General features: G+C 48.5%; 1 protein-coding gene and 1 long non-coding RNA gene across 8 annotated transcripts in view; one reads left to right on the top strand and one right to left on the bottom strand.

Annotated features, from left to right (window-relative positions):
• Nucleotides 1–1,104: 1,104 nt before the first annotated feature.
• LOC311584023 lies at nt 1,105–13,392 on the bottom strand. 4 transcript variants are annotated; one of them, XR_014774754.1, is made up of 6 exons: nt 12,590–13,391; nt 8,906–8,967; nt 8,361–8,437; nt 5,986–6,104; nt 5,600–5,668; nt 1,105–1,392 (listed from the first exon to the last, which is right to left on the bottom strand). It is a non-coding gene; the product is annotated as an uncharacterized lncRNA (long non-coding RNA). The 4 variants fall into 4 exon arrangements; XR_014774756.1 differs by lacking the exon at nt 1,105–1,392 and adding an exon at nt 3,754–5,215 and having other exon boundaries at nt 12,590–13,392; XR_014774757.1 differs by lacking the exon at nt 1,105–1,392 and adding an exon at nt 3,754–5,325 and having other exon boundaries at nt 12,590–13,392.
• Nucleotides 10,902–23,458, top strand: part of BRDT (bromodomain testis associated) — a 62,178-nt gene continuing 49,621 nt past the window's right edge. For 3 of the 4 annotated variants that reach the window (XM_084758039.1, XM_084758042.1, XM_084758043.1), the window contains exon 1: nt 10,902–11,102. The gene's annotated coding sequence lies outside the window, so the exon portion shown is untranslated. The remainder of the gene's footprint in view (nt 11,103–23,458) is intronic. The other variant, XM_084758040.1, reaches the window with a different exon arrangement.

The following is a 23,458-nucleotide window of genomic DNA, read 5'->3' on the forward strand; positions in this document are numbered from 1 at the left end:
TGCTCACTGGCTTGTTCCCCATGGCCAAGACAATCTGCCCCAGGATGGCCCCACCCACAGCAGACTGGGCTCTTTCCCAGCAATCACTAATTAAGAAAATGCCTGACAGCCTCCTCTTTTTTGTTTGTTTTTCAACACAGGGTTTCTCTGTGTGGCCCTGCCTGTCCTAGAACTCGTTCTGTAGACCAGGCTGGCCTTGAACTCAGAGAGCCGCCTGCCTTTGCCTCCCGAGTGCTGGAACTAAAGGCGTGTGCCACCACTGCCTCGCTGCATCCTCACCTTATGGAGGCATTTTCTCAGCTGAGGTTCCCTCCCCTCAGGAGACTACAGCTTGTGTCAAGTCACCATGAAAGCAGCCAGCACATGTATTAGCTTCGTTTCTGCTAACATAGCCTCTGCTTGGGCATCTCACTAAATCTATCTAGTTAGAGACTACAGAAGTAAGAATTCCATTTTTCAAAATACGCACTTCTTATATGCTCATCTGGAATGTATGGCACTGTTTCTCAGTTCAGGAAACTACTAATAAGTGGATGCTCCAAACGCCTTAAATAGACCACAAACAATGAGCCTGTAAAATGTGAATGGCAGCTCGGGGGGAGATGGGGGGCTGGGGGGTGGGGGCTGGGGGGTGGGGGGCTGGGGGGTGGGGGCTGGGGGGTGGGGGCTGGGGGGTGGGGGGCTGGGGGGTGGGGGCTGGGGGGTGGGGGCTGGGGGGTGGGGGCTGGGGGGTGGGGGCTGGGGGGTGGGGGGCTGGGGGGTGGGGGGCTGGGGGGTGGGGGCTGGGGGGTGGGGGCTGGGGGGTGGGGGATGGACATTAACCAAAAACATGAACAGGAAAACAATTACACTCAGGATTCAGAGTTGGGCCAGGCGGTGGTGGTGCACGCCTGTAATCCCAGCCTTCAGGAGGCAGAGGCAGGCAGATCGCTATGAGTTCAAGGCCAGCCTGGTCTACAAAGCGAGTCCAGGACAGCCAAGGCTACACAGAGAAACCCTGTCTTGAAAGAAAACAAAAACAACGGAAAAAACAAAACAAAACAAAACAAAACAAAAAGACAAACCCCAAACAAACAACAGAGTTGGAAGCTTTGATGGTTCCTCTTGAACATTTTTATTTTTAAAAGTTCTCTGACTGTTTGAAACTGCAGCTGCTGACACACAGTGTCACTGAGGCACAGAAGAGGGTGGTCTGACTAACTCTGGTTCTAGGTTCAACAAATTCATAACAACACAACACACAGAAGTGCTCGAGCGGACAGAAGCGAAGTGTCTGACGTTTGCGTGAAAATCTGCGTGGATACTAATCTTCACAAGCTCGTGAGGCTCTGCTTCTCTGAGACAGAAGGACTCCTTATTGGAAACGGCATTTATTCATTAATCACCATCATGCTGTGTTTAAAGAAACGAAGAAGTCCAATGTATTTTACAAGGCAAAAAGTGCTGACTTCGTTTACTTAAAATATGGTAGGATCAAGCAACAAATGAATCACAGAAAATAAATTTTGGATGACCAGAATGCAAAAGATTAAAAACATACTCCATCTCCGTTAATAAAACTTCCAAAGGACTGTGACAGATTCTGTCAAACCTCAGAGGTCCCTGCTTTGGCAGTTAAAAGAGAAGACCATAAAACATTTTGTGATTTTTTTTCTTTGTAGATAATTAAACCCAAGCCACGAGCAAACAAACGTGCAGATGTCTACCATATTTTCTTGCCTCCAAGGATGAGAGCCGAGTAGTGGAGACGTCAGATTTGGAAGAAACACTTAGTCTCCATTCAAGGCCATGGTGCTGACCTGCCCCTAGCTGAGCAGCTTAGTCAAGCTGAGCGTCAGCACTGCCCTGCTTGTTTGTTTGTGGTTGTTTGTTTTGCTGAGACAGGGTCTCACTGAGTCGTTCTGGCTGCCCTGGAACTTGCTCTGTAGACCAGGCTGGTCTTAAACTCACATAGACCCTCCTGCCTCTGCCTTCTGAATGCCGGGATAAGAGGCATACGCCGCCAAGGGCATCTAGTCAGCCTTTCATCTAAAGCAATTGAGTTGAACTCTCATCTTCCTTTCAAGGAGGCCAAACGTTTTCAGATAAGTTCTAAAGATGTGCATGGGGCTTCGTGAGCAGTGCGGATGGGGTGTGGCTCCGTGTGGATCAGCACCTGGCCGTCTTTTGGACGTCTATTACTCCTCAGTGTGCTCTTTCCTCATTTGTAAACCATACTAACAGAGGGCTCCTGCCTGCAGGTGACTATCTCAGCTATGGCTCGGTTTCTCTCTGGACCAACAAGAATTTCCCTCCTAAGTGGAAACCAATAAGCAACACCTCCGCTTCCCACACTGAAAAAATCTTTACCAAGGAAGACGGATCAGACTTCAGTTCTTCAGAGAACCACACAGAAAGCTGGTTTGGGTAGTTCATGCCCTGTAACCCAGGACTTGGGAGGCAGAGACAGAAGGCTCTGCACAAGTTCAAAGCTGGCCTAGACAGTACAGTGGGTTCTAGGCCAGCCTGGGCTACAGAGTGAGACTACGTCTCAAAGCAGGGAGGGCAGGGAAGCTAGGGAGATGCTCAGTCAGAGAAGTATTCACAACACAACCACAAGGACTCGGCTTGCACCCCCAGAATCCACGAGAAAAAGCCAGGTCCAGTGGCACAAGCCTGTAATCCCTGTGCCAGGAGGTAGAGACGCCTATCTTTTGAGGGCCACAGTTCAAGGCACCATACTCTAGATTGGCCCTTTCCTGGCTGGATTCTGCGTGGGTCATGGAAAGCTTGGATTCAGTTTGCATTTCTCATCCCCCAAAGCCATCTCTTCTCGTTGCTACAAGGTACTGAGGCTCGATGTTCCATTGCTATGACTCCAATTGTAAGAACTGTCTCTCTTGTGGATCTCTGTCATGGCTCCTGTGCGCGGGGGGGGGGGGGGGGTGTACCTCTTTCCAAGGAGGGAGGTGAGCAAATAGCTGCCACAGAGCACCAAGGCATGACCCTGCCAAAGTGCAACCCGGGGAACCTGAGTTTACTGACCTCATTCACAGAGCACAGGGAAGGCAGCAGGCAGCAGGCAGGCAGGCAGCAGGCAGCAGGCAGCAGGCAGCAGGCAGCAGGCAGCAGGCAGCAGGCTGGGAGAGCAGCAGGCAGCAGGCAGCAGGCAGGCAGGCAGGCAGCAGGCAGCAGGCAGCAGGCAGCAGGCAGGCAGCAGGCAGCAGGCAGCAGGCAGGCAGCAGGCAGCAGGCAGCAGGCAGGCAGCAGGCAGCAGGCAGGCAGGCAGCAGGCAGCAGGCAGCAGGCAGCAGGCAGGCAGCAGGCTGGGAGAGCAGCAGGCAGCAGGCAGCAGGCAGGCAGCAGGCAGCAGGCAGCAGGCAGGCAGGCAGGCAGCAGGCAGCAGGCAGCAGGCAGGCAGCAGGCTGGGAGAGCAGCAGGCAGCAGGCAGCAGGCAGCAGGCAGGCAGGCAGCAGGCAGCAGGCTGGGAGAGCAGCAGGCAGGCAGGCAGCAGGCAGGCAGGCAGCAGGCAGCAGGCAGCAGGCAGGCAGGCAGCAGGCAGCAGGCTGGGAGAGCAGCAGGCAGCAGGCAGCAGGCAGCAGGCAGCAGGCAGCAGGCAGCAGGCAGGCAGGCAGCAGGCAGCAGGCTGGGAGAGCAGCAGGCAGGCAGGCAGCAGGCAGCAGGCAGGCAGCAGGCAGGGAGAGCAGCACTGGGCTTGCCACTACCCACCCACCCCCACCCACATCACACCTCTCCAACAAGGACACACCTCCTAATCTTTGCAAATAGTTTACTAACTGGGACTAAATATGCAAACATCTGAGCTACAGAGGCTGCTGTGTACAGTCTCTGTCTACCAGCACCTCCAGAGCCGCAAGGCCATCATCAAACAGGGCAGAATCAGGCACAAAGTGCCTGCAGGTGGGATCTCGGCGAGGGCCCAAGGACCCTCCCCACAAAAACCTCTTAGCAGCAACGGTCTCATGTTCTCACTCAGGGGAATCTTTTCCGAGGCAGCAGTTAAGCACAGCAGCTCAAGGTGTACATCAGGCCGCTTGTGGCGTGTCCCTGCTTAAACACTTACTTTCACTGTGCATTTGGAGTGGGTCTAGAGTGACCCCACCTTAGTTTACTGTACAGCTTTCCCCAAGCACGGAGGCCCAGTATCCCAACCCAATGTGGGATCGCTCCAAGGGGTTGGCCCTCACCGCCGCCCTGGCTCACTCCCCACGCCTGACTTTCTGTACGTGACTCCTCGCCCCCACACCCAGCACTTCTCAGTTTGTAGCTGATTTACCTGCAGACTGGATTAAACTGGTGCGTGGCAAACTCTCTTGGTTCGGCAGTGTGCCTGCCGTACCCCAGCTGAGCAAGCGCTAGCACTTACCAAGCACACTGAATTGATGGCTCTCACCATTTATAACATGCTGAACAAACATGGCCGGCATGCCAGGCCCTATGCTTCTAGACCCGGCCCTGTCCTACTTGTCACTTTTCCATGCGTTTGACTCACGCACTTTTCTCCTTTTGGACCATCCATTCCGGCCTCTTGGCTTGCCATAGCTTTGTTATTTTTCTGCATCTGACTCAGCTCCATCCTCTCTGGAGATACTGACATTGTCACCCATATCTCCAGGCTCTGAACTGCTGTGTGCTCCAAATCTAGGGGCACCCTTCACTTTACTCTGACGGCACTAAAAGATGGATGTGCAGGTCCCCGTCCCCACTTAGCTCTCCCTGCAGAGCTGAGGTGATGCACCGCCCTGCTGAGCCGCCAATGGCTAGCTAACCTGCACACCCTAAACTAATATTCCTCACGTCTGAGTTTATTTTCTTCATGTACAAACTAAAGGGGTTAGACCATATCCACTTAAGGCCTGCGTAGACTGCAAGTGCCAAGATTTTTGATGTTTGAATGTTGAGATAGGGTCTCAGATATTACAGGTTTCCTCCTCCCCCAACTTTTTCTGTACCTAGATTCTTGGTCTTCCACACCCACCAGCCTGTGCTGGGATGGGAGGCTTCCGGCTCTAGGGTCAAGATTCTTAAATATATATATATTTTCCACTTTATTTTTCACAAGATGAGTTTTCTTCCTGAAGGACTCACGTGGGCTTTGGGGAAAGCTGGGTGCAGCAGCAGCAGGTCTGAATGAGGGTGGGGTGTGTGAGCCATCTTGGCTTCCCCGACACCAGTCCCTGGTCACTTTACCGTGTGTGGCTCAGCTTCACACAGAGCTGTGTTCGTGGCAAAGAGCTTCTTAATGACCTTGTGCTTGTCCACTTCTCAGGTGGACTTCTGCAGTGAGCAGGGACATGGCCCTTTTGGGCACAACCACAGTTCCTTCCTTTTGGATGGAGTGGGGGGGCTCATTTTGAGAGTCGGGACTCAAGGGTTAAGATTTTAATGGGTGATCAATGTCCATGAATGGATTTTAGAAGTGAGGGTGGGATTAAAGGTGAGGGCACAGCTCAGTTAACAGGGCGTGAAGCTCACACGAAGCTCTGCGCTCAATCCCCAGCACCCCCAAACCCTACCCTGCTGGCCAACATCTGGTATCTTAATCTGCTTAAAGACCGCAACCAAAACAACACAGGAGGGGAAATGTTTGTTTGACTTACACGCGCAGGCACAGTCCGCCACAGCCACTGCTACCATCACCGCCACTGAGGGTCCTCAGGGCAGGGAACCTGGAGCAGTGAGTGGTTCTCAGCCTGTGGGTCCCGACCCCAGCGGCAGGCAGACTAAACCTTTCACAGGGGCCGCACAGCACATACCCTGCATATCACATATTTACATTATGATTCACGACAATAGCAAGGGAAATTATTTTTATGGCTCTGGAGGTCACCACAACGTGAGGAACTGTATTAAAGGGGTCGCAGCATCAGGAAGGTTGGAAACCACTGCCCGAGAGGAATGCTGCTGACCAGCTTGCTCTGCATGCCTTGCTCAGCCTGCTTTTTAACCCAACCAGGACTGCCTGCCCAGGGGTGACACCACCTACCGCGGGTTGGGCCCCCACAGACTTGCGTACAGGCCAATGTGATGAAGGTGCCTTCTCACTTTTCCCAGGCAACCCAAGCTGTGTCAGGCTGACAAGAAAACATCTGGCACATCTGTAATCTTAGCACAGATGAAATCAGAAGTTGGAGAAGACACTCAGCTACACAGTAAGTCCAAGCGCAAAAGGAGGAAGAAGACGACCATACTCAGGGGTGGTTTGTGTGTTTGCTTCTTTGTTTGTTTTGTTTTTTCAAGACAAAGTTTCTCTGTGTAGCCTTGGCTGTTCTGGACTCACTTTTGTAGACCAGGTTAGCCTCAAGCCCACAGAGATCTGCCTGCCTCTGCCTCCTGAGTGCTGGAATTAAAGGCATGCACCACCATAAGGAAATGGAAACAGTGCCTGGTGTTTAGAAAGTGCTCAGTCAGGGCCAGAGTGGTAGTGTATCCCTTGTGTCAGTCCCTGAGTGCAACCTACAGCACCAAAAAAAAATCAAACAAGCAAACAACAAAAGCCGTAATAAGGAATATGTCAATTGCTCCACTTGTTTTCCTCAGCAGGGAAACTGGGGTTGCCAGATACAAGCAAAGCTTCTCAACATGACCAGCTGGCGGGGATGACAGACCCTGCTGCTCTACAATCCCACATGCCCTCCCGACTCCCAGCACACCACACCCTGGAGACAATAGCAATCTCCTCCGCAAGCAGGAAGTTTCACTTCTGTGCCTCTGCCATAATCACCACCTGTTTCATCTCCTGGTCACCCTATGCTAGAGATGTTACCCTGCTGATGAAGGCAGCCCTGCCAGTAAGTAGCTCAGCTACAACCACACCGACGTCAGCCTCTGACGTTCACGACCCTCTTCCCAGTCCTGGAAGCTCCACGGCCGCACAACTGATGTGGAACTTCACCGAACCGAATTTCTTTTCTTTTTTTGGTTTGTCAAGACAGGGTTTCTCTGTATAGCCTTGGCTGTCCTGGACTTGCTTTGTAGATCAGGCTGGCCTCGAACTCACAGAGATCTGCCTGCCTCTGCCTCCCGAGTGATGGGATTAAATTTCTTTTTCAAACGTAAAATTTTTATTAATCCTTCAAGAAGTTCACTCATACACACAATGTATTTTTATTGCATTGGCCTAAATTGCTAAGCCCAACCCTCAGCCCCTCAGCCTCTCCCAATTCCAAGTCATTTTTTTAACACCCTGCCCCCCCCAAGTCCCATTTGTGCTGTCCATATAGTCATGGGTGTGGGGCCATCCACAAGAGGCCACAACCTTAGAGGAAACCGAATCTTCCTCCTGCAGAAACCAACCATCAGAAGCTCCTCAGCAAGGAGTGGGGGCTCCGCCCTCCGTGCTAGAATGCTGCCGGGGTTGATCTTACCAGGCCTCGTGCAGGCAGCCACACCTCGGTGAGTGAGCTCGTGCGTGCGATAGGCAGGTCTGTGCAGAAGGCACTGCTTCCCTCGAGTCCTCCCTGACCTCTGGCTTAGCCTGTATAGTACCCTCTGGTGCTGTGAACGCTAGGCAGCACCGAGGAAGCTGCATCGTCAGCACCAGCTTAATTTCTTCAAGTCCTATGACCAAAGTGTGTGATCTCTGGCTATACGGTCTTACCATCAAATTCTCAAGATCAAAGTCAGTAGCCTGTGTTGGGGGTCTTCAGGGAACCCCTGGCCAACGACTCCAGGGGAAAGTATTCCACCCCTGGCACCAAATTCCATTTCTGACCATGGAAACATCTACTACATAGACCTTAGTTGATCGTGTGTGATAAACTCAGGCAACCTTAGCAGCAGTGTTTGATGGACTTGAGTAATTGTTCCCATGTAGGCGCTTTTTTTCCTGCTAGTGCATTCCAGAACCCCTTCGTATCTTTCCAAGGTATGTTGACGCATGTGCACTTCCCAGTACTATGTGACTCGCATTCTGTAGCTCTCCACAGAGAACGCACCCAGCAGCACTCCACAGAGAGCGCACCCAGCAGCACTCAACCGCTGAAGAGGCAGAAACTTCCAAGTTCACAAAGCCATGTGTCCAGGCGCCTGGCTACTCCCAAGCTCTGTCTGCTGACTCAGCGCAGAAGCCCTGAAACTTAACTGCGTATTTTCCTCTAAACATGTTTGGAAGTTGGAGGAGGGTCAAAAAGAGATGCATTCCAGGATCCACCCCAAAATCAAATGGTTAGAAAACAAGTGGGGCGTGGTACCTTAATTCCTGTCACCCCAAGACTTCTTAGGCTGAGGCAAGGGGATCATGAGTCACAGGCCAACCTGGGCTACAGAGTGAAAGCCTGTTGCAAAAAAAAAAACAAACAGAAACATTTCTCATTGGGCCATGTTTTAAAGCTGAAATACCAGGGCAAGTCCATAACTCACATCAGAGGTGGGTGGTGGGGGAAGGCAGCGCTCACAGCATCAGGGACAGAAGTCCATTTCTAGTGCTGTTGTTAGTTCTGGAGTGAATTAAAAACAAAACAGATGAAGATAAATGTCTTCCCTGTGTGTAGGACCACCTTGAGACACTGCTTGCTAAACTGCTAATTCTGCTACAAGGTATTCCTCAAATGTGAAATGTATGTTTATGTCCCAAAAGGTGAGCGAGGAAGGCTCCCCGGGAGGAATGTGGGCGTACTCTGCCACCTAGTGGTTACATGAAAACATGCACCAAGGAATGCTAACCAAGTAAACTTCGTTACTATTTTTGGAACTTTTAAACCAATCTCTCAATGTGTCGTCCAGTTTTCATCAGTTATTAACAGGATACGGGACTTCTGTATCTTTAATTCAATAGGGAAACAGAAAAATTAGCACTATTAAATAACTAATCTATTTGAGCTCAAATTTAAGATCCGCCTGGCACCACAAACAAGTACAAGATCGGCCAGCAATGGAGGGGACAGCTCAGTTAGTAGAATGCTTACCTTGGATGCAGGAAGCCTGGATTCCAGCCCCAGCCCAGCTCAAAACTAAGCATTAATTCCTGCTAGAGCAATCAGAAAGTGTAAAAGTAAAATTATTATTATTATTATTATTATTATTATTATTATTATTATTATTATTATTATTATTATTTTGAGACAGGATTTCTCTGTGTAGCTTTGGCTGTCCTGGAGTCGATTTGTAGACCAGGCTGGCCTCCAACTTGCAGTGATCCGCCTGCCTCTGCCTCCTGAGTGTTGGGATTAAAGGTGTGCGCCACCATCCAGCAAAAGTAACTTTTATTCTCTTGAGGTAATTGTAGTCTCAGAGGCTTACTGCCTCCTTCTGCTAACCTAGGCCTAGTCTGGAAGTTTCTACCCTCTGTGCAATCTAACCTAGGCCTAGAAAATTTCTGCCTCTGAGATTTACTGGTTAGTAAACTCACCCTTTCTAGTTCTTTCTGAGCTCTGGGCTGCCTGGTTCAACTCAGCTGTTCTGGCTCAAACTCTTCTCCCAGCTGACTGACTCAATCTGGCTTCTCTCTCAGCCTAGAATGGCTTTGCCTGGCCTCAAATTGACTCAGCAGTCTGCTCTAATCTCTTGTCTCCTCATTCTCTGGCTCCTTCTGTCTTCACCTGTGTTTAGCTTGTTCTCTCATTCAAACTCTCTGTAAAATTCTTCCAGTAAAACTGCCTCCCTTCCCTCCTCCCCCCTCCCCTCTCACCTCTCTTCTCCCCTCCCCTCCACTGCCCCTTAAGTAGCTTCCCTTTCCTCTCTCATGAGAGTTGGTCATATCCTATTCTGCCAAATCTCAGAGGTTCTGAGTTCAATTCCCAGTAACCACATGGTGGCTCATAACCATCTACAAAGTGATTTGGTGCCCTCTTCTGGAAAGCATGTGTATATGCAGGCAGAACATTGTATACATAATAAAGTTTAAAAATAAATAAAATGAGGGCTTTCTGTGTCTCAAGTAAGCCATTTTCAGTATTTTGGAGGGGAAAGCCTTCCAAGGCAACAGCTGCCTCTGTGGAGATCTGTAGCGTCCAGGAGGCAGACTACTGCTTTCTTGTGAGGCCGTGATCTTGGGGAGTAGCATCCACAGTGAGTGAGGTCATTGCCCGGCTGTTTCTTGTCAAGTGAAGGACATTCAGCTGTTTCACCCTCCTCTTTTTGGTGCATCTAGGACTTTTCAGAGGTGGCCTGAGGCACACCCCTTTAATCCCAGCATTCAGGAAGCAGTAGTAGAACTCTGTGGGTTGCTGCCAGCCTCCTCTACACAGCCAGTTTAAAGTAAGCCAGGACTGTGGTGAGACCCAGGCTTGGTGGCACACACCTGTAATCCCAGCACTCTGGGAGGCAGAAGCAGGCGGATCTCTGTGAGTTCAAGACTACAAAGTGAGTCCAGGACAGAGAAACCTTGTCTGGAAAAACCAGAGAGAGAGACTGTCTCAAAACAACAAATGGAAACATTGCAATTGGATTTAGAAAAAAACCTACTGTGCTAAACACATTGTTAGGCTTGGCCTATTTAAAGTATCCACAAACCCCAAGTTATCAGGAGACACTTGCTTAAACTCAAAATCCTAAATCCCTTTGCACAGCTCTGACACATTTTTAAAGCAGTGAGTATGCCGGGTGTGGTGGCCTACGCCTTTAATCCCAGCACTCGGGAGTCAGAGGCTGGCAGATCGCTGTGAGTTCGAGGCCAGCCTGGTCTACAAAGCGAGTCCAGGACAGTCAAGGCTACACAGAGAAACCCTGTCTCGGAAGAAGAGAAGAGAGAGAAGAAAAAATAAAAAGAAAAACCTAGACCACGCAAACCCACCATCTACCCCGACCCCTCCAGCAGCACCTGACTTGCAAACCCAGCTGCATCTGCCACAGGCCACACGCTCGCCTCCCCAGGGTTTGAGGCGCATGCACAGTCACGTGGCAGGCTCCAGCCAATCAGGAGGCTGCTCGCGGCTGAGCTCCCGCCCCCTCCCCTCCCTCTATAATAAAGGTGCCAGCCGCTGACTGCTGACAGCCACCATCCAGGCGAGAGTGGCGGCCACCGGTGGAGAGCCGGGAGCGACTGCCCCGCACTGCCTCATCCAGTGCAAACCGAAAGGGAGACCCGATAAGGTCCCCTTTCTAAGAGGTACTCCCACGGCTACCAGAGGCTCAGCCCCGGGGCCGCCTCAGAGGGCTCTCTGGGTGAGAATAACGGTTGTTTTTTTCCCCTCTCCCCTCCCCCATGAGCGCTGGGCTGCAGGGAGGGCAGTTGGGAAGCCATTGCCCAGGCAGAGTGCGTGCCGCCTGCAGCCCCGTCCTTTGCCATCTGCAAACTTGCGGTCCCCATGGGCCACTTTGTCCGCTTCTTTCTGTTCCTAGTACTTAGCTTTCCTACCCAGGCCGTGGAAGGAGCTTGGCGCCCAGTCCAGGGTACAACGGTTTTCTTGCGTTTGGAGTGTAGGGCCATTCTCCGTGCTGTAGTTTCTGAGAGGTCAGGGGAGATGACACAGAGCGCCTTGGCTGTGTCTGTTCTGTCTGTGGATTTTGAGGACAGGGAAATCCTGGTCTTTGATTTCACTCTCCCACCCTTGGAACATGCCAAACCCTCTGCTGTGCGCTGTGCGTCTGAGGTGTGCCCTACCTCCAGGCACCGGCCTGGGCATGGACAGAGTGTGGGCCCATGGGAAGGAGCAGATGTGTGGAAAGGATCCGGGGAGCCTCCTCACAAAAGACGTCTCGACTGGGTCTTCAAGAGCAGATGGAAATTGGGTTAAAGAGTGATGATGGTAGCTCTGGTGTGGAAGTGATTTAAAAGCCAATTTATAGAGTAGGGCGGAGCCGCGGATAATTGGCTTCAGTTGGTAGTCCAGGTTAGCCCTGTTTGCCTCGACCTCACTGGTGCCTGGGTTACAGATGTTTATAACACCTGGCAAGATTTTGAAGTTTTAAAAGGTGTGTGTGTGTGTGTGTGTGTGTGTGTGTGTGTGTGTGTGTACATGGGTACTGGGTCTGCACAGTTCTCTGATCTGCTGGTCTCTTTATTGTCCTATATGCACTTGTAACCACTGAAACAACCTAGTGGTATAGAGGACAGAGGTCATTTGTATGAAAGCACTTAATATCTTGAGGTGGCTGAGGCTGGCATAAAGCAAATATACAGATGGAGTTGAGGGGGTGAGGGAGGCATGGTGCCCACCTCTCAATACTTGGGAGGTCCAGGTAGAAGGATTGAAGGATTGGAAATCCTAGGTGAGAGAGAGAGAAAGAGAGAGAGAGACAGACAGAGACAGACAGACAGATAGAGACAGACAGACAGAGACAGATAGAGACAGACAGACAGAGACACATAGAGACAGACAGACAGAGACACATAGAGACAGACAGACAGAGACACATAGAGACAGACAGACAGAGACACATAGAGACAGACAGACAGAGACACATAGAGACAGACAGACAGAGACACATAGAGACAGACAGACAGAGACACATAGAGACAGACAGACAGAGACACATAGAGACAGACAGAGGGAGAGATGGGGGGTGGGGGGGTGGGGGGTAGCACAGTAGATGTGGCGGCGGTGCAGAAGGTAACTGACTAGCAGTCCAGTCTGCCTCGACTTTCTGCTCCCTGGTGGCACACTCTTACTCCATCAAAGCACTAACTACATTTGTGAGGTGATGCTTACCTGTTCCCAGGGACCTAAGAGGAGTCCCCAGCCTCGGCTCTAACCCTGGGTTGGTAGCCTTGTAAGTGACTTACAAATATTTAACAAATAGAATTCGGAGCATGGTACCCTGGGAGGGAGCTTTAGGAGTGTCACAGTGGTAGCCTAGTGACACACTGCCACTGCCGAGCAGTCTAGTCAGGTAAAATACAGCAAGAGTCCACTGGACTTAACAGCTGATGTGGTGAGTGTTAGTGCAGGAGAGTTGTGAGGAGTGGGGCGGAGGCCAGGCGGGACGCAGATTACACAGACAATGCAGGGCTGGGGGGGGGGGGGTCTGGGTGAGATACACAGACAAGTGCTGAGGCTCCCAGGAGGTTGTAGGATCAAGAGGAGAGTTTGGTTAAGGAAGAATCAGGAGGCTGGAGAGGTGGCTCAGAGGTTAAAAGCACTGGCTGCTTTTCCAGAGGTCCTGAGTTCAATTCCCAGCAACCACATGGTGGCTCACAACCATCTACAGTGAGATCTGGTGCCCTCTTCTGGCAGGCAGCCACACATACAGGGCATTGTATATATAATAAATAAATAAATCTTTAAAAAAAAAAGTCAGGCTAATTCATGGGTGTTTCAAGTCCTGAGTATGAAGAGGCGTTAATGATGCCTTAAGGAAAGTTCTCGCTTTGTTTTGCAACAGTCTGCTGTGTAGACCAGACTGACATCAACTGTGTGCCTTCTCGCATCAGCTTTCTAGTGCTGGGGTTACTGGCCTGTGCCAGACTTCACCAAGATTATGTGAAGAGAAACTGGAGTAGATATGTTGGAGACACAGAAAAGAAGGACCAAGGGTCACTGGGGGGATGTTATCTCAACATCTTACAGGCATGTGCAACTTTTTGACATTATCTTGTCATCTACAGAGTCCAGGTGTAACTGAGTCACAAAAGCGGAAAGAGGAAATGTCAGTGTTTTAACTAGCTCTCCTTGGCCGTGTGCCTGGTGGAAGGCAGGAGTGGCTGACAGGAGCTTTCCTCATGTTGCATAGAAGGGAGCCGATGCCAAGACTGGGTCATTGTGACCACTGCCTGTTTATCCTAACTGGAGCCTGATGCGATTCATCACTCTCTCTGAGACTGTGTTTGCCCACACTGCAGGTGCTGGGCACTGAACACAGGCTCGGCGTGCCAGAGACTGCACTTTCAGGGTTTAGACGGGAGGTGAGGACTCATCAGGGTCCCGCGGGGATCCACAGTACAAGCTCCAGGCCACGCTGAGCGCCTGTGTGCGCAGGCTCCAGGCCACGCTGAGCGCCTGTGTGCGCAGGCTCCAGGCCACGCTGAGCGCCTGTGTGCGCAGGCTCCAGGCTACACTGAGCGCCTGTGTGCGCAGGCTCCAGGCTACACTGAGCGCCTGTGTGCGCAGGCTCCAGGCTATGCTGAGCGCCTGTGTGCGCAAGCTCTATGAAAAGCATGCAAAGCTGCCACCTGCCAGCGACGTGACCTCGGCCATTTTTAAGATGGGTAGAAATCGTTCTTTAAATCATCTTCAAAGCCTCAATAAATTAAACTAATTTACAACAGGCTTAAGATATGGTGAATTATTGTTCGTGCTTCCATGGGCTCAATTCCAAGAGCTGGGTAAGGCAGGACAGCACAGGTGGCGCTGCACAGCTCATAGGTGGGACTCGTTGAAGAATTACTTTTTAATGTAGCAAACAAAAAATTAGTTTAAGGAGTTTGTTTGCTTGTTTTTGGTTGTTCCCTCCCACCCTCAACCCGGCCCATGGCTTAGGAACATTCCAGAATCTTATATATGCTGGGTAAAGGTTTTGCGTCTGCCCTGTATCCTCCCTTTAAAGGAGACAGGGACTGAGTTCCTGGAATAGCTCCCTTCCTGCCTCGGCTCCCTGGTGAGCTGGGCTTTGCAGGGTTTGGTTTGAATTGGAAAAGCTTTGCCCTTTTCCCTGCAAACAGGGGTGGACTTTTCCTTGCTGACTACATTTTAACCTCCTTTCAGTTGTGTGTGTGTTTTAGAGTGGTAAGTATAATATATATCAGGGATGACTTTGAAATTTAAATTTTTAGGCTTTTTTTTTTTTAATGCCAGGATAACCAGTATAAACAAACAGCTATCAAAACTTAAAACCATCAGCCCAGAAACTCTATTTGCTTGAGACCGGCACTGTTTAGCCTGGTCTGGCCTTAAATTTGCTATGTAGCAGAGGACGAGCCTCCACCTCCCTGGTGGAAGACTTACAGGCTTTTAACATAATGTAAACTAATGGGACTGATTTCTTTCACTTTAGTGTGCATTAAATGTTTTCCATATCTTTTTGTAAAGGCTGGTCATTATTATTTTTAAATTATGTGCATGTTTGTCTGTGTGTGGTTATGTGCACATAAATGCAGGGACCCATGGAGCTATCAGATACCCCAGAGCTAGAGCTGCAGGATTTGGGAGTTGCCCAGTAGGGAGGCTGGGACTCAAATATAAGTCCTGTTCAAGAGCAGTAAATGCTCTTAAATATAAGTGATCTCTCCAGCCTTGCTTTGTTTTGTTGTGAGTCCTGTGAATTGGACCCCTCCCCCTGTCTACGAGGCAAGTGCTCTCTCACGTCACCATAGCCCTTCTCTTTCTGTGGCTCGATAGCTTATTTATTGTCAGCACTGTACCCGTTACACAGGTATGTTCCTGTTACACAGGTATGTGCCCGTTATACGGGTATGTACCTGTTACACGGGTGTGTGCCCATTACACAGGTATGTACCCATTACACAGATACGTGCCCGTTACACGGGTATGTGCCCATTACACGGGTATGTGCCCATTACACGGGTATGTACCCATTACACGGGTATGTACCCATTACACGGGTATGTACCGCAGGTGTTCCTGATTGCTGCCAACATTTGAGAATCATTAGCAAAACTGCTATAAATGTCCATGTGTGGGTTTTGTGGGTTGGCCTTGAACTTGCTGGGAGTGACCCTGGACCTCTGATCCTTTTGCTTGTGTGTCTGTGCTGCCGCACCAGGCTTAACATTTAGATGAATCTTTTTGTCATACTAAGACTTGACCCAGTGAGCCCGATGCCGTGGTGCATACCTGCAATCCCAGGGAGGCAGAGGCAGGCGCATTGCTGTGAGTTCGAGGCCAGCCTGGTCTACAAAGCAAGTCTAGGGCAGCCAAAGCTACACAGAGAGACCCTGTCTCAAAAAACAAAAAGCACAAAAGCAAACAAAAAAGACTTGAGCCAGTGTCTTGTGTGTGACAGGCAAGCACGCTACCCTGAGCCACACTCACAGACCATGGAAAGGTATTTTTACATGGTTTTAAGCTTTTATTATAAAAACATCACACACAGAAATTCACCAGACCCCAGGTCTATTTGTGTCAATAAACATCTGTATAGTTAGAGCAGCCATTCTAAAGCCACGGAGCTCAGACTGGACTTTACACTTTCACTGTTAAACGCATTTCTGTGTGCTTATCCTCCACCGAACAGTCTGTGACGGAGAACTAGAAGAACAATGACTTTACGTCCTCTTTGATAATTTGTGCTCTTCTCCTCATTCAGTCCTTCCTCAGCTGCTAGTATTTTAGCCCTTCTTCTCTTTTCACTTTTACACTGTACCCACATGTGCACTCACTTGCGTTACAGTATCTAGTATTGACTGGTCCTTCGTGTGCGAGGGCCTCCGTGCGAGGTTTTCCTCTCTGAGATTGTGTGGCTTCAGTTGATGCTATACACAGACTAGTATATCTATTTGCCTTTTCCGAGCTAAATGGATCCCACTTTAATACGCATGCCATTACCTCATCCATTCAGCTGTCAGGTAGGTGGCATTTCTGTTCCCTCTCTCCAGTGAATGAGGCAGCAATAACCGCGGGGTTGGTGCGTCACGTTATTTACACTGTGCAGTACGCTCAGCTCTTCCCCCGTTGAGAGTGATCACAGGGTTTGTCATCCTGAGCCCAGATCATTTCACTTTGCATCTTGGCTTCCAGGCTCATCCATGTTGCTGAAAATGGCAAAATTCCCTCTGGGTAGCTAAATAATGCTCGTTGTGCGCGCGCACGTGTGTCTGTCCATCCATGTGGGCTTGCGTGTATGTGCATGTGTATGTCTCTGTGTGTCTATGTGTGTGCATGTGTATGTCTGTGTATATGTGTACATGTGTATGTCTCTGTGTGTGTATGTCTGTGTGCATGTGTATGTCTGTGTGTGTCTATGTGTGTATGTGTATGTCTGTGTGTGTCTGTGTGCATGTGTATGTCTGTGTGTGTCTATGTGTGCATGTGTATGTCTGTGTGTCTATGTGTGCATGTGTATGTCTGTGTGTGTCTATGTGTGCATGTGTATGTCTGTGTGTATCTATGTGTGCATGTGTATGTCTGTGTGTGTCTATGTGTGCATGTGTATGTCTGTGTGTATCTATGTGTGCATGTGTATGTCTCTGTGTGTGTCTATGTGTGCATGTGTATGTCTGTGTGTCTATGTGTGCATGTGTATGTCTGTGTGTGTCTATGTGTGCATGTGTATGTCTGTGTGTATCTATGTGTGCATGTGTATGTCTCTGTGTGTGTCTATGTGTGCATGTGTATGTCTGTGTGCATGTGTATGTCTGTGTGTGTCTATGTGTGTATGTGTATGTCTGTGTGTGTCTATGTGTGCATCTGTGTGTCTATGTGTGCATGTGTATGTCTCTGTGTGTGTATGTCTGTGTGCATGTGTATGTCTCTGTGTGTGTCTATGTGTGCATGTGTATGTCTGTGTGTGTCTATGTGTGCACATGTATGTCTCTGTGTGTCTCTGTGTGCATGTGTATGTCTGTGTGTGTCTCTGTGTGCATGTGTATGTCTGTGTGTGTCTATGTGTGCATGTGTATGTCTGTGTGTGTCTGTGTGCATGTGTATGTCTGTGTGTGTCTATGTGTGCATGTGTATGTCTGTGTGTGTCTATGTGTGCATGTGTATGTCTCTGTATGTATGTCTGTGTGTATGTGTATGTCTGTGTGTGTCTGTGTGTATGTGTATGTCTCTGTGTGTCTATGTGTGCATGTGTATGTCTGTGTGCATGTGTATGTCTGTGTGCATGTGTATGTCTGTGTGTGTCTGTGTGCATGTGTATGTCTGTGTGTGTCTATGTGTGCATGTGTATGTCTCTGTGTGTCTATGTGTGCATTTGTATGTCTCTGTGTCTATGTGTGCATGTGTATGTCTCTGTGTGTCTGTGTGTGCATGTGTATGTCTCTGTGTGTGTCTCTGTGTGCATGTGTATGTCTGTGTGTGTGTCTATGTGTGCATGTGTATGTCTGTGTGTGTGTCTATGTGTGCATGTGTATGTCTCTGTGTGTCTATGTGTGCATGTGTATGTCTCTGTGTGTCTGTGTGTGCATGTGTATGTCTGTGTGTGTCTATGTGTGCATGTGTATGTCTCTGTGTGTCTATGTGTGCATGTGTATGTCTCTGTGTGTCTATGTGTGCATGTGTATGTCTCTGTGTGTCTCTGTGTGCATGTGTATGTCTGTGTGTGTCTATGTGTGCATGTGTATGTCTCTGTGTGTCTATGTGTGCATGTGTATGTCTCTGTGTGTCTATGTGTGCATGTGTATGTTCTCTGTGTGTCTATGTGTGCATGTGTATGTCTCTGTGTGTCTGTGTGTGCATGTGTATGTCTCTGTGTGTGTCTCTGTGTGCATGTGTATGTCTGTGTGTGTCTATGTGTGCATGTGTATGTCTGTGTGTGTCTATGTGTGCATGTGTATGTCTGTGTGTGTCTGTGTGTGCATGTGTATGTCTGTGTGTGTCTGTGTGTGCATGTGTATATCTGTGTGTGTCTATGTGTTCATGTGTATGTCTTGTGTGTGTCTATGTGTGCATGTGTATGTCTGTGTGTGTCTGAGTGCATGTGTATGGTCTGTGTGTGTCTGAGTGCATGTGTATGTCTGTGTGTGTCTGAGTGCATGTGTATGTCTGTTGTGTCTGTGTGCATGTGTATGTCTGTTGTGTCTGTGTGCATGTGTATGTCTGTTGTGTCTGTGTACATGTGTATGTCTGTGTGTGCATGTGTATGTCTGTGTGTGTCTGTGTGTGCATGTGTATGTCTGTGTGTGTCTGTGTGTGCATGTGTATGTCTGTGTGTGTCTGTGTGTGCATGTGTATGTCTGTGTGTGTCTGTGTGTGCATGTGTATGTCTCTGTGTGTCTGTGTGTGCATGTGTATGTCTGTGTGTGTCTGTGTGTGCATGTGTATGTCTGTGTGTGTCTGTGTGTGCATGTGTATGTCTGTGTGTGTCTGTGTGTGCATGTGTATGTCTCTGTGTGTCTGTGTGTACATGTGTATGTCTCTGTGTGTCTATGTGTTCATGTGTATGTCTCTGTGTGTCTGTGTGTGTATGTTCTATCATTTACATTTCACCGACACTGTACACGGATCCTTCTGATTCTTGCAACATATGCTGTTCCCTGTCTTTATATAGCAGCCATCCTTGCAAATATGACGCGATCTCTCCATGCTGTTTATGTCTCTGAGGTAACTGGAGGTACCCTGCAGCTTCTTACATCTGTCTGTCTGTCTGTCTGTCCATCCATCTGTCTATATTATATATATACATATATGTTTATTTAATATTTCTGGGATTTTAGCCCTTATTGCCTTTTATATACCACACATTCTTTTTTAATACTTACCTTATATTTACATATGTGTGCGTACCTCTGTCCACTTGCACGCAATTGCCCTCAGAGGCCAGAGGCATCCCTCTGTCAGATCCTCTGAAGCTGGAGTTATGGGCAGTTGTGAGGCAGCTGATGCTGGGAACCAAACTCTGGTCCTCTGGAAGAGCAGCCAGGGCTCTTGATCTCCGAGCCACCTCTAGCTCCTCTGTATCTACTGCTTGGAGAGACACCTGTCCAAATTCTTTGGCCATGTTTGAATTGGGTTCCTTCTTTCTGTGTGGGCCCTTCCACAGTCTGGTCTGCTCACCAGGCATGTGAAGTCCACAGTCTGGTCCCCTCACCAGGCGTGTGAAGGCTCGTAGCTATTTTCTCCCATTTCACAGGCTGTCTTTGCATCTTAACGATGCCTTCCTCCCTGTGCTTACAGAATCTCTTCAGTTCTCTTTACAGTCCCACTGTGTATCTGTGCTTTCAGTGTCCTCAAAATTCCTAAGACCACAGTCTGGGGGTTCCCCTCCCCTCCATGTTTTCTTACTTGAGAATTTGTCTGTTCTTAAAGCTCAGTCACTAAGCCGTGTTCTGTTCCTTTTCATGTGTTGTATACAATAGATCCAGCGTTCTGTAGCTGGTTGGTGTTTACCTTTCTCCTCTGGAAAAGTGCAGACTATCTTTCAGATCCGTGAGCACTAATGAGTGAAGGCTCCAGTCAGGCACCAGCTTGGTGGCTTCTCCATGCTCAGCAAGCGATGTAGGTATTGTCACAAACAACAGGGCCTGGCTGTGTTTAAGAAGCTTCTGCTATATTATGCCTCCATACCGTCCCTCCGTGGCCCTCAGTCTTAGGTGCCCCTCTAATGCCCTCTTGACTCCCTTAGCACTTGATAACTCATGTCGCCGCCCCGCCCTGCCCCCCAGTCCTTTACTCTGTGGCTGGATGGATTATGCTCTGTTTACTGAAGGCTTGACAGCTAAGACCCACATGTAAGTGAACACACACTATGCCTGCTTTTCTGATGTAAGTGAACACACACTATGTCTGCTTTTCGGATGTAAGTGAACACACACTATGTCTGCTTTTCTGATGTAAGTGAACACACACTATGTCTGCTTTTCTGATGTAAATGAACACACACTATGTCTGCTTTTCTGATGTAAGTGAACACACACTATGCCTGCTTTTCTGCATCTGGGCCATCGCACTTGGAATGGTTGTTCTTTCTATCTCCATCAATTTGCCTGTGAATTTCATGATTTAACTTTTTAAAAAGCTGAATAATGTTCCTGTGTGTGTGTGTGTGTGTGTGTGTGTGTGTGTGTGTGTGTGTGTATGTTTTTATCTATGCATCCATTGACGGACACCTAGACCATTTCCAGTTTCTGGCTCCTGTGAGTAGAACATCCATGAACACAGCTGAGCACGTGGCCCTGCGGTAGGATGTACAGTCCTTTGAGTGTATGTCAGAGTGGTACAGCTGGGTCCCTGAGGACCACCGCACTGGTTCCCACACTCTCTGTACAAGTTTGCGTTTCTATCAGCAATGGATGAGCATTCAAATACCAGCATGAGATGCCATTTGTTTTACTGATGGTGGTCATTCTGATTTTGTTTCCCTGGTGACTAAGGATGTTGAACATTTCTTTAAATGCTGCTGAGCATTTGTGTTTCATCTTGTGAGAATTCTCTATTTAGATCTGTATCCCATTTTTAAAATTGTGTTGTTTCTTTTTTTAAGATGTATTGATTTGTGTATATATATATGCACTCTTTTTGCATGTATGACCAAATGATAAAAGAGAGCATCAGAGAGAAGAGGGCATCAGATCTCACTATAGATGGTGTGAGCCACCATGTGGTTGCTGGGAATTGAACTCAGGACCTCTGAGTGAGCAGCCAGTGCTCTTAACCTCTGAGCCATCTCTCCAGCCCCATTGGGTTGTTTTCTTTTCCTTTCTTTCTTTCTTTCTTTCTTTCTTTCTTTCTTTCTTTCTTTTTTAAGATTTTATTTATTGTATGAGTGCCCTGTCTGCACGTATACCTGCACACCAGAAGAGGGCACCAGATCTCATTATAGATGTTTGTGAGCCACCATGTGGGTGCTGGGAATTGAACTCAGGACCTCTGGAAGAGCAGCCAGTGCTCTTAACCACTGAGCCATCTCTCCAGCCCCAATGGGTGGTTTTCTTAATGTCTGGTTGTTTAATTTCTTTCTATATTTTAGATATTAGCCCTCTATCAGATGTATATAGTTGATAAAAATCTTTTCCTATTTTGTAGGCTGCCACTTAGTCCAGATGAAGGTATCTTACCACACAGAAGCTTTTTGGTCCCATGTTATTAATCGCTGTTCTTAGTGCCTTCGCTAGTGCTGTTCTGAGGAAGTCTCTTCCTGTGCTAATGGGTTCAAGCCTATCTCTCATTTTCTCTTCTGTCAGATTCAAGGTGTCTGGCCTCATGTTGGGTCCTTGATCCAGGTGGAGCTGAGTTTTGCGCAGGTGCTAAGTATGGACCCACTCAGATGCTTGTACACGCTGCCATCTAGTTTGACCGGCACCATTTGGTGAAGATGCTTTTTCCAAGTGTGTATTTCTGGCTTCTTTATAAAGCGTCCATAGGTGTGTAGACTTAGGCCCAAGTCTTCAATTCAGTTCTACTGATTAATGTGTCGGTTTTAATGTTAATGTCTTGCTGTTTTTATTACTATAGGTCTGTAATGCAGTTTGAGATTAGAGATGGTGGTCACTCCTGCAGTTTTTTGTTGTTTTTTTAATTCAGGGGTTTTTGGTTTTTTGTTTTGTTTTGTTTAGCTATCCTGGTTTTTTGTTGTTGTTGTTTGTTTTCTATATGAAGCTGAAAATTGCCCTTTCAACTTCTGTGAAGAACTATGTTAAAGTTTTGATGGAGATTGCATTGGATCTGTAGGTTGCTTTTGTTAGGATGGCTGTTTTCACTTTATCAACCCTGTTACTCCATGAGTGTGAGAGACTCACCTGCTACTATCTCCTGTACTGCCTGTCTTCAAAGTCTTAAAGTTTGTATTATACAAGTATCTCACTTGCTGGTTAGAGTTATGCTAACATGCTTTTTGAGGCTTTTGTGAAAGGTGGTGTTTCCGTGATGTCCTTCTCAGTCCATTTGTCATGTGCACATAGGAAGGCTACTGATTTCTGTATGCTAACTTTGTATCTTGCTATGGAGCTATAAGCATTCGTAGCCTGTTCCTGGTGGAGTTTTTAGGGTTGTTTATGTATAAGACCATATTCTCTGCAAGTGAAGATGCCTTGGCTTCCTCCTTCCCTCTGTGTCCCCTTGATCCCTTCAGCTGCTGTATTGCTCCAGCTAAGACGTAAGGTTCTGTGTTGAGCAGGTATGGAGAGGGTGGGCAGCCCTGTCTTGCTCCTGGTTTTAGTGGAAATGCTTTGAGTTTCAGCCCCTTAGGTCGGTGCTGACTGTGGGCGTGCTGTGAATTGCCTCTGCTGTGTGGAGCTCTGTCCCTGTATTCCCAGCTCCTGTCCCTTTCCTGAGACTCTTGAGACCGGAACTGTTAGGATTTCACATTTGGAAATATTTGCTTATAATATAGTGAGGTATCTTCAGTTGGCAACATTAAGTTCACTTATGCCCCATGCTTAAGCAATGTACATACATGTGCACAAATACAGTTTTATTCAGTATTTTTAGTGTGTTTGTAGTTTTTTCACAATCGTTATATGAAGTCAGGTATAGAATTCTCCAGGCATGGTGTCAGATTGATGCTCAGAATTTTCCATATTTTATAGCATTTCAGATGTTAGGTTTCTGTGTTCAATGTTCAACCTGTAGCAGTGAGGCAGAGTGGAGCAGTGGGACCTGATGGGTTGGACCCTGGGAGGAGCTCCTCAGGCCTGTGTATGGTGGCTGGGGCGCCTCAGGCCTGTGTGTGGTGGCTGGGGCGCCTCAGGCCTGTGTGTGGTGGCTCAGAGGCTGCGAAATTAAAGACAGATATAGCTCAGCCAAAGAGCAGAGAAAGACTTCCGGGCCCTGGAAGTCTTGGGAACAGTTTGGAAACTGTGACATCTGTGTGTGTGTGTGTGTGTGTGTGTGTGTGTGTGTGTGTGCGCGCGCGCGCGCACGCAGAAGGCCACCTTGGGTGTCATCCTTATGAATGCTCTCTGCCTTGAGATAGGATCTTTACTGGACTGGAGATCACCAATCAGGCTAGGACAAGTGTGCAGA

This window comes from Acomys minous, assembly GCF_964271855.1.
Source record: "Acomys minous genome assembly, chromosome: 15".
Taxonomy (NCBI): Eukaryota; Metazoa; Chordata; class Mammalia; order Rodentia; family Muridae; genus Acomys; species Acomys minous.